We start from the raw sequence: 10,133 nt of genomic DNA, 5'->3' as shown, positions 1-10,133 counted from the left end.
TTTTGTCCTTGCGATAGTTTACTGAGAATGATGTTTTCCAGTTTCATCCATGTCCCTACAAAGGATATGAACTCATCCTTTTTTATGGCTGCATAGTATTCCATGGTGTATATGTGCCACATTTTCTTAATCCAGTCTATCGTTGGACATTTGGGTTGGTTCCAAGTCTTTGCTATTGTGAATAGTGCTGCAATAAACATACGTGTGCATGTGTCTTTATAGCAGCATGATTTATAGTCCTTTGGGTATATACCCAGTAATGGGATGGCTGGGTCAAATGGTATTTCTAGTTCTAGATCCCTGAGGAATCGCCACACTGACTTCCACAATGGTTGAACTAGTTTACAGTCCCACCAACAGTGTAAAAGTGTTCCTATTTCTCCACATCCTCTCCAGCACCTGTTGTTTCCTGATTTTTTAATGATGGCCATTCTAACTGGTGTGAGATGGTATCTCACTGTGGTTTTGATTTGCATTTCTCTGCATATAAACAGAACCAAAGACAAAAACCACATGATTATCTCAATAGATGCAGAAAAGGCCTTTGACAAAATTCAACAACCCTTCATGCTAAAAACTCTCAATAAATTAGGTATTGATGGGACGTATCTCAAAATAATAAGAGCTATCTACGACAAACCCACAGCCAATATCATACTGAATGGGCAAAAACTGGAAGCATTCCCTCTGAAAACTGGCACAAGACAGGGATGCCCTCTCTCACCGCTCCTATTCAACATAGTGCTGGAAGTTCTGGCCAGGGCAATCAGGCAGGAGAAGGAAATAAAGGGTATTCAATTAGGAAAAGAGGAAGTCAAATTGTCCCTGTTTGCAGATGACATGATTGTATATCTAGAAAACCCCATTGTCTCAGCCCAAAATCTCCTTAAGCTGATTAGCAACTTCAGCAAAGTCTCAGGATACAAAATCAATGTACAAAAATCACAAGCATTCCTGTACACCAATAACAGACAAACAGAGAGCCAAATCATGAGTGAACTCCCATTCGCAATTGCTTCAAAGAGAATAAAATGCCTAGGAATCCAACTTACAAAGGATGTAAAGGACCTCTTCAAGGAGAACTACAAACCACTGCTCAATGAAATAAAAGAGGATACAAACAAATGGAAGAACATTCCATGCTCATGGGTAGGAAGAATCAATATCGTGAAAATGGCCATACTGCCCAAGGTAATTTATAGATTCAATGCCATCCCCATCAAGCTACCAATGACTTTCTTCACAGAATTGGAAAAAACTACTTTAAAGTTCATATGGAACCAAAAAAGAGCCCACATCGCCAAGTCAATCTTAAGCCAAAAGAACAAAGCTGGAGGCATCACCCTACCTGACTTCAAACTTTTTTTCTTAGTTTTCAACCAGATTGCTGGATAAGATGTATGTGAATGAAATACTTTAATAGAATAATATTTAGCCTTTGCAGAGTATTACCTTTGATAAAATGTAAAACTTTTAATAACATCTTATGTTATGAAGACAGAATTTTGTGTAATTACACAAGATCACAGGTGCCTTTAGAATCTTCAGTACTTAAATTCCTGACCCTGTTTGCATTGTTTCTCTACCCTCTTTTCCAAAGCCTGCCTGCCACAATCAGAAACCCTCCCACCACCCTAATTACACTTAATGGTACGTTTCTTTTTAGAAGAGCACTTATAAATTATTATCAGTTAAATATACTGACATGTATTCAATCCATTGATTTTTCTAATTACTCTAGTATTTTTATAAGTAATGGTTTATGTACAAACATATATTTATATAAAAAGTACAGCTGAAGTTTTAAAAAATAGCTGTCGCCTCAAAAGCATAACAAATAAAGGTTTAATGATTCAGTTTACTTACCAGGATTTTCCTGAAAACGTCATCGTTTTATATCAGAAACTTGAAACAGGCCATTTGGACTTTTGCTGTCTCATTCCTCTTCTGATGGCTAGGAGACGTGAGTGTAAGGATCCTTTTTTAAAAACTAAGGCATTAAATTGTGAAGTCTTCTGTTCTCCCAGTGCTCTGACTTTCTGAGGGTGTGTCAGAGTGCCAGTTCAGAAGCAGGAGGAAGTTGAAGTATAGAGAGTTTCAGTTTCGCTTTAGAACCTTCTTTTTTCTCGGGTTTAGAAGGATCTAAAATGTTTTTTAATCAATGACATTACCAAAAATATCAATAAATTTAAACCACTGCTTAGAAACTGTTTACCAGGCAGACTTTTAAGTCATACGAGTTAAGAAATAAGGAAACAACAAACAAACAAACAAAAAAACCCAACGACCCAAAAAACCACCTACAGGACAAAGAGAATGGAAACACCAGGGAGCAAATTAATATGTCAGTGCAATTATAAGTTCCTGTTACTGATTGAATTGTGTCCCCCAAACATTCATATGTTAAAGTCCTAATCCTCACTACCTCCGAATGTAACTGTTTTTGGAGATAAGGTCTTTCCGGAGGTAATTAAGTTAAAATGAGTTCATTAGAGTGACTGTAATTCAATCTGACTGTGTCCTTGTAAGAAGAGGAGATTGGGACACAGACACTTACCGAGGGAAGACCTTGTGAAGACACAAAGAAAAGATGGCCATCTACAAGCCAAGGAGAGAGACATCAGAAGAAACCAACCCTGGTGATGTCAGAGACAGTCGAACCAGATTGACTCTATTTTGAATGAGGGCTACGAAAATGAGGCTGAGACTTGCTGGGCTGCCTTCTCAGAAAGGTAGGCATTCCTAGCCTCTAGATGTTTATGATTAAGGGGGCAAATTAATAATATTTACTAAACAGACCCTGACTTGGGAGTGTCTAGATATCCCAATATCTGGAGAACAAAGGCATTCTTAATTTTGCTTTAAAGAAAATAATATTGATTTTTGCAAAATACACTAATTAAGAAAATTAATTCTTTATCAGAAACCCTTGTAGCAAAACACATCTCCCCATATATACAAGCATTGTACCTAGGGTGGATGTGTTCCTCCTCTTACTTTCGGGAACGTCCTACTCTGTGGAGTAGCTGTCCTTTTACCACTGTACTTTCTTAATAAACTTGCTTTTACTTTGCACTGTGGACTCACCCTGGATTCTTTCTTGCATGAGCTCCAAGAACCCTCTCTGGGGGTCTGGATTGGGACCCTGGTCCTGTAACATTTCTGGCAACCATGAGGGACCGATACTGAAGAACCTCTCCACCAACCCAAAGGAAATGGACTACAGCACTGATTGATGACTTTGGGTAAGTGGTGGGGTACCCGGGTAAAGAATGGGATTGGGTTAGAGGCCCAGCTTAGGGGAATTAGAGTCTCTCCGAACACAGGGTGGGTCAGAGACCCCTCTTAATAGAAGGCAAAGATGCTTGACTGACCTCGGGTTAGAGGACCAACTTAAAAGGGTTAGAGTTCCTTCTAAGATTTAGGGGGTTAGAGGCCCCTCTCAGTAAAGTCCCTCTCTGCTAAAAACGGGTTTGGCACCGCAGGCCATGCTCTTTGTATTAATCTGCCTTGTCCTCCTTGCTGCATAAATGAGTTTCTTGGTTGCTGTCTGTGTTTCACTATCATTGTTAGGAGACTTTATCTAAATGGTCTTAGGGATTTTAACTTACCCTTTTCCTATGTGCCTCCTGATTTCCATGTGTCTGCTCTTGAAACATTGGGAACAAAAAGCATTGAAGGCTCCGTCTTTAAAATTGCTGATTGAGATTTGGTATTCAACAGCTATGAGCAATAAAATTAGACAGATGTGGTTATGTTTTGTTGCTGCTATGCTGACTAGGTGTGATTGAGAAGCACTAGGACGGAAATCAGGGAACTCTTCTTGATATTTTGTTTCATTTTGCACACTAAAAACACTTCTTTCCTTTCTTGCATTCAGGCAAACCGTCTTTGCTTGTTCAATCCACACTTTCGTTATTGCCCAGAACCTGCTTGCTCTGGTCATTCCCACCTAAATCCTCTTCATTTCGTTTGCCTTATTCAACATTTTTGTCTAAGTCCATGTTGTGGTTTATCTAAGATTCATGACTCAGCTCACTTATGTTATTTGGATAATGTGAATCATGTTTGATAAGAGGAAAAGAGGAAAAAGAGCTAGACATACTAGATGATCCTTTAATGCAAGCATCCTTGGTTCAGCAGGCAGTTTTGGGTGGAGCAGAACCTCCTTCTGTCAGCTCTGAAGGTTCAGATGTGTCTGTCCTTTCTCCCTCTATCACCCTTGAGAACCCTTTGTCCCCTCCTCCTTACCCGTCTAGCCCCACTCTATACCCACCACTCCCTGAGGAACTTAGCCTGGTGAGTACTACCCCTAGTGGAGCCTCCTATCAACCTCCAAAGGGAAACCGTTGTCCACTTAGAGAGGTGGCAAACGGGGAAGAAGGCGCTGTGAGAGTACATGTTCCCTTTTTTTTTGTCTGATTTGACTCTATGTAAAGAGAAGTTCTGGTGATTTCTCTGAAGACCCAGGAAGATTCATAGATGAGTTTGAGAAATTAATTCTGACCTATAGTTAACTTGGCAGGATCTGCATGTTTTGTTGTCTCTGTGTTGTACAGCGGAAGAGAAACAATGCATTTTGAGGACAGCTAGGGCCCATGCAGATGAGGCATTGGCTCACAACCCAAACCATAATACAGATCAGGCAGGAGGTAGAGCAGTTCCAGATCAAGATCCAGAGTGGAACTATCAAAGGGGCAGTGACAACTTGGGGAGGAGAGATCATATGGTCACTTGTTTGTTGGAAGGGATGAAGAAATGTATGAAAAAGCCTGTTAACTATGAAAAAGTTAAGGAAGTTTCTCAGGACAAAGATGAGAATCCAGCTTTGTTTCAAGGGCATTTAGTTGAGGCAATTAGGAAATATACTAACACTGATGCTGCTTCAAGGGAAGGACAAACCCTTTTGAGAGTGCATTTTATAACGCAGTCTGCCCCTGATATCCATAGGAAACTAGAAAAAGCAGCTATGGGTCCCCAAACTCCCATATGGAACAGCTTTTGGATATGGTATTTTTAGTTTTTAAAAACAGGGACAAAGCAGAGGAAGCAGAAAGAGTAAGAAGGACCTCCCACAAGGTGCAGCTCTTGGCTGCAGCCTTAAGCTTACCTCCCACATGGGGTCGCCCTCCTGGTTCTTGGCCTGAACAAGGGAAGCTGAAAGGTGGGAAGTCAGAGTCACCGTGCCTTGGGCATTAATCAGTAAGAACTGTAAGAAAACTGGCCTTTGGAAGAGGGATTGCCCAGCGCTCCGAAGGGAGCCATTGGCACCTGAACCAGTGATGGTCGAAATAGCCAGGCAAGCCCAAGAGTGACGGGGTCTGAGACCTTCCACCACAGCTCCCATCAGACAATTAGCTATTATCTCTGGAGAAGCCTTGGGTAACCCTTGACATGGCAGGTAAGAACATTAACTTCCTTCTGGATTGCTTATTCTGTTTTGACCCATTATAATGGGTCTCTGTCACCCCAGAACTGTATGGTCCTGGGGATAGATGGACAAGCCCATAGATGCCATTTTACCTATCCTTTAAGCTGCTCTTCAGGGACCTTGCTTTTCTCCTGAATGCCCCACCCCTTGTTGGGAAGGGATTTATTAACTCAGCTGCGAAGAGTACTGTAATCTTTTGGAAATCATAAGGCAGACTGAAATTGCTCTTTCTTCTTTCCTGTGAGTAAATATCGGGCTTTGTTGCTAAACATCCTGATATAACACTTAAAGTATGCCATATGTTGAATGTAGCTACCTATTTGCCTGAACCCACAGGTATCCTACATTATTCTTGTATATAAGTTATGCTGCAAGTTTACTCCATCTGTCCAGATTTTAAGGATGAGCCTCTAGATAATCTTGAGGTAGTACAGTTTACAGATGGAAGTAGCTTTGTGCACCAGGGAAATGGAAAAGCTGGGTATGCCGTTGACAGTCAACACGAGGTAATCGAATCTCAGGCCTTACCAGCTTCTACCTCAGCTCAAAAGGCAGAATTAATAGCCCTTATTAGAGCCTTGCAATTGGGAAAGGACTTAAGAATTAACATTTACACTGATTCTAAGTGTGCCTTTCTGATACTTCATGCTCATGCTGCTATCTGGAAGGAATAGGGACTCCTAACTGTTAAGGGTTCCCCTATAAAACATCACTTAGAAATTCTGGGCCAGGCATGGTGGCTCACGCCTATAATCCCAGCACTTTGGGAGGCTTAGGGGTCGGGGGAGGTAGGGGGGTGGATCACTTGAGGTCAGGAGTTTGAGACCAGCCTGGCCAATGTGGCGAAACCCCCGTCTCTACTAAAAATACAAAAAAAAATTATCCGGGCATGGTGGCAGGTGCCTGTAATCCCAGCTCTTCAGGAGGCTGAGGCAGAAGAATTGCTTAAGCTTGGCAGGTGGAGGTTGCAGTGAGCTGAGAAAAAAGGCTCTTCCCTTAGTGCGACTAAGGGAAACTTCTTTGCAGATGCAGCTGCTAAGGCTGCAGCATTAAAGGAGCCCCCAGCCATGATAATAACAGAACCAAGATATATTAAAGAGAGAGAAGAATGGACTGAAGGTCCATTGAAGGTCAGGGTTTAATTGAAGATCATTCTGGCTGGCTTATCAATGACAACAAACTGTTGATACCAGGTGCTAATCACTGGAAAATAGTTAAGCATTTGCATGACTCTACTCATTTGGGAAGAGATTCTCTGTTTCAATCAATGTCACAGCTTTTTGTAGGAAAAGACTTACTTAAAACAGCAAAGCAGGTAATTCAGGCCTGTGAACTATGTGCCCAGAATAACCCAAATAACCAATCTTTACCTCCTCCCCTAGTAAGGCCTGTTCAGCATAGGGGAATGTACCTTGGTGAAGATTGGCAAATAGACTGTACTCAGATAGTCCAATGTAAAGGGTTTAATTATTTATTAGTATTCATTGACACCTTTATTGGTTGAATTGAGGCTTTTTCTACCTGGTCTGAAAAGGCAATTGAGGTTTCTAAGCTCCTACTAAAGGAAATAATTCCTAGATTTGTGCTGCCTAAGAGCTTACAGAATGATAATGGCCCATCTTTCACAGCAACAATTACCCAAAACATATCTTCAGCCCTTAGTACCCCAACTGCAGCTAAACTCCTGGGAATAAACAGCTGGGTCCACTTACCTCCAATTAAACCTGTCTCTTACGAAGTCCCACAGACCTGTGGAACACAAGAGACTGATCCTGTTTATTCCTGTGAGTGAATCAGTGACCTCTGACTCCTGTTTGGAAGAAATGAAAGGGATGGGTTACAGAAAAATATAGATTGACAGTCTACTTCTGGGTATAAGTTGGAATCATGCAGAGAGTAACTTATTTACTGAGTGGGCACAGACTTTAGCCTCTACATAATCAGTCAAACTGTTGGGTATGTGGAGAATTGCCACTTTCCTCCACTTCTGGGTTGCTCTGACATATTCAATCGGCCAGCTTAAGTTTGTGGGGGACTTTATTATGTTCCAGACTATTACCTAGCCTATGAAAGCTTTAGACACTCATGTCTCTGCCATTGATGTACTATCAGTCGACCCTATATCGACTTGGTTCCAACAACTTCCCAGTTCTTGGAAAGCTTCCCTGTTTAGTTTACTTGGAATGATTTTACTTATTTTGCTTTGCTGTTGTGGAATACATTGCAGTTGTACTTTTTGTGTACGAATGCAAGACAAGCTCACTCAATGCTTTCTTAAATTGAACACTTACTAACCTCCACTTAATCTTCTGTGGCTTAAGCTATTCAGTCTGTGGTACTCTGTTATGGCAGCGTTGGTAAATTAATACCGTGCCATTAAATTTCTGCTTACTGATTCACCATTGATTTCATTTTCTTTTGAAAACTAAAACTTTTTTTTGGAGGTTATAGATATCAGGATGTATATATTAAATGTGTGCAGTGTTTTTCTGAGTCAATTATACCTCAGTAAAGCTAAATATTATTTCTTCAATTGTGACTATAATAAAATTTTATTTTCAAACTTAAAAAATAGAGAATATACAAAGGGAGAAAACCTATGTTATCCAAATACAATATCTATTTCCTATTGTTTACTGCCTTTCTTTTTTTCTATATGTATTTAAAATATATAAATTTAATATTTGAGAAATTTCCCAGGCCAAAAGCATATAACTTCAAATAGGCAATGTACAATGCCCAGTAATCTAGGTTTTATTTAGCTTTGTTTTTCTCTCTCAATAAGCACATTTTGGAGATTCTCAACTGTGCATGCCCTGTCAATTTTGCCCTCCATCACTCTCATGTGATGACGTGTCTTCTTATGTAATGGACAAAATTGAAGCCATCAGATGGGTTTTCTCACATGTTCCATTCTCAAGATCCTCGAACTCATTTTTTCCCACAATACAGCAGTGACTCTTAATCTGTACCTCTATAATCTCATTTTTTCCCCCACAGTAGAGCAGTGATTCTTAAACCATATTGCGCATTGACCTCTGGGGAGCTCTCAAAATAGCAGATGCTCAGGAACTCTACTGGACAATCAATTATCTCTAGGGTTAGGGCCAAGCATCAATAATCTTTAAAAGCTCCTTGAGTAGTTTGGTGTACAACCAGGGCAAGAATGTCTGGAATAAAATGAATGATTTCTTCTCTTTCTTTTCCAAACTTCTTTTCACACAATTCAGTCCTAAAACCCAAGAATCAAATCAGAAAACTTATCCTTAAAATTCTATTCCTCTAGAACCACTCTCAATACCAAAATCTATACTACTTCAGGTTCTCCAGAAAAATAGAACCAATAGGATGTATCTATATCTAGCCATATTGTATATATCTATATATGAAATCTTAGATACGTATTTTTTCTATCTATTATCTATCTATCTATCTCTCTATCTATCTATCTACCTATCTATCTATAAAGAGATTTATTATATTGGCTCACGTGATTATGTAGGCTGAGAAATCCCAGTCTGCTGTCTGTAAGCTGGAGACCCAGGAAAGCTAGTGGTGTAATTCAGTGCAAGTCCGAAGGCCTGAGAACCAGAGACCCACAGCGAGGAAGGAAAAAAGTTGTGAATTCCTCTTTCTGCTCTTTTTAGTTCTATTTATTATCTCAAGAGTCTGGATGATATCCAACCCTTTTAGGGGGGGCAATCAACTTTACTCAGTCCACCAATTCCGGATGCTAAAATACCATCACAGACGCACCTAGAAACAATGTTTAATGTGGACAGTATATGGCCCACTCAAATTGACACAAAAAATTTGGGAGTCACACAGTTACATATAGCAGTGCAGCTAAATATTTTACGGTTGTATATCATAGGAGAACAGAAACTGGGAGACAATTAGCCATTTCTTCTACAGATGTCTATTTGCAATTCAAAGACTCCTAAAAAGCATAGATTCTCTTAAGTGAAATTGGAATCTGTGAAAATTAACTTCTTAATGTCTTAAAGTTTTCTAGCTCAATATACTTTTCTGGCATAGTAAAAGCAAGAGGAGAAAGGAGGAAAAAGTGACGCCAAAGAAATTGAGGCTTATACAATGAAACTTCTTAAAATATAGGAAAATATAGGAAAGTAAATATGCTGATGACTTCTGGGAAGAGGGAAGTTTAGACAGAATATCTTTAAGTTTGATATTATCATGGACCAAACTCACACCAAATAATACAGTAACACTAGGAAATTGTATTATTTTATTTTATTTTTTGAGACAGAGTCTTGCTCTCTTGCCCAGGCTGGAGTGCAATGGCATGATCTGGGCTCACAGCAACTTCTGCTTCCCAGGTTCAAGCAATTCTCTTGCCTCAGCCTCCCAGTAGCTGGGATTACAGGTGCGTGCCACCAGGCCCGGCTAATTTTTGTACTTTTAGTAGAGACGGGGTTTTACCATGTTGGCCAGGCTGGTGTGGTGCTGACCTCAGGTGATCTGCCCGCCTCGGCCTCCCAAAATGCTGGGATTACAGGTATGAGCCACCGTGCCTGGCCAGAAATTTTCAAAATATGTCATTAGCTAGCTGAGTAAACAAAAGTATAGATTACATAGAGCTTCCAATGCAAGCGTCCAATTTATTGTCTTGGGACCGTGTTGGAAATATGGGTTGTGTGTGGCAGAAATCAGCAACTAATATAAACCACAGTCAGAAAGA

At 40.2% G+C, this 10,133-nt stretch overlaps 1 protein-coding gene across 4 annotated transcripts in view; it reads right to left on the bottom strand.

Annotated features, from left to right (window-relative positions):
- The window catches only part of SAMD9L (sterile alpha motif domain containing 9 like), a 20,388-nt gene extending 17,792 nt beyond the window's left edge, over nucleotides 1–2,596 (bottom strand). For all 4 annotated transcript variants that reach the window (XM_032761056.2, XM_032761059.2, XM_032761060.2 and 1 more), the window contains exons 1-2: nucleotides 2,558–2,596; nucleotides 1,867–2,142 (exon numbers count right to left, since the gene is read on the bottom strand). The gene's annotated coding sequence lies outside the window, so the exon portion shown is untranslated. The remainder of the gene's footprint in view (nucleotides 1–1,866; nucleotides 2,143–2,557) is intronic.
- Between the last annotated feature and the right edge of the window lie 7,537 nt (nucleotides 2,597–10,133).

This window comes from Hylobates moloch, unplaced genomic scaffold (assembly GCF_009828535.3).
Source record: "Hylobates moloch isolate HMO894 unplaced genomic scaffold, HMol_V3 SCAFFOLD_1, whole genome shotgun sequence".
NCBI classification, from domain to species: Eukaryota; Metazoa; Chordata; class Mammalia; order Primates; family Hylobatidae; genus Hylobates; species Hylobates moloch.
This window is presented reverse-complemented; position numbering and strand designations above follow the sequence as displayed.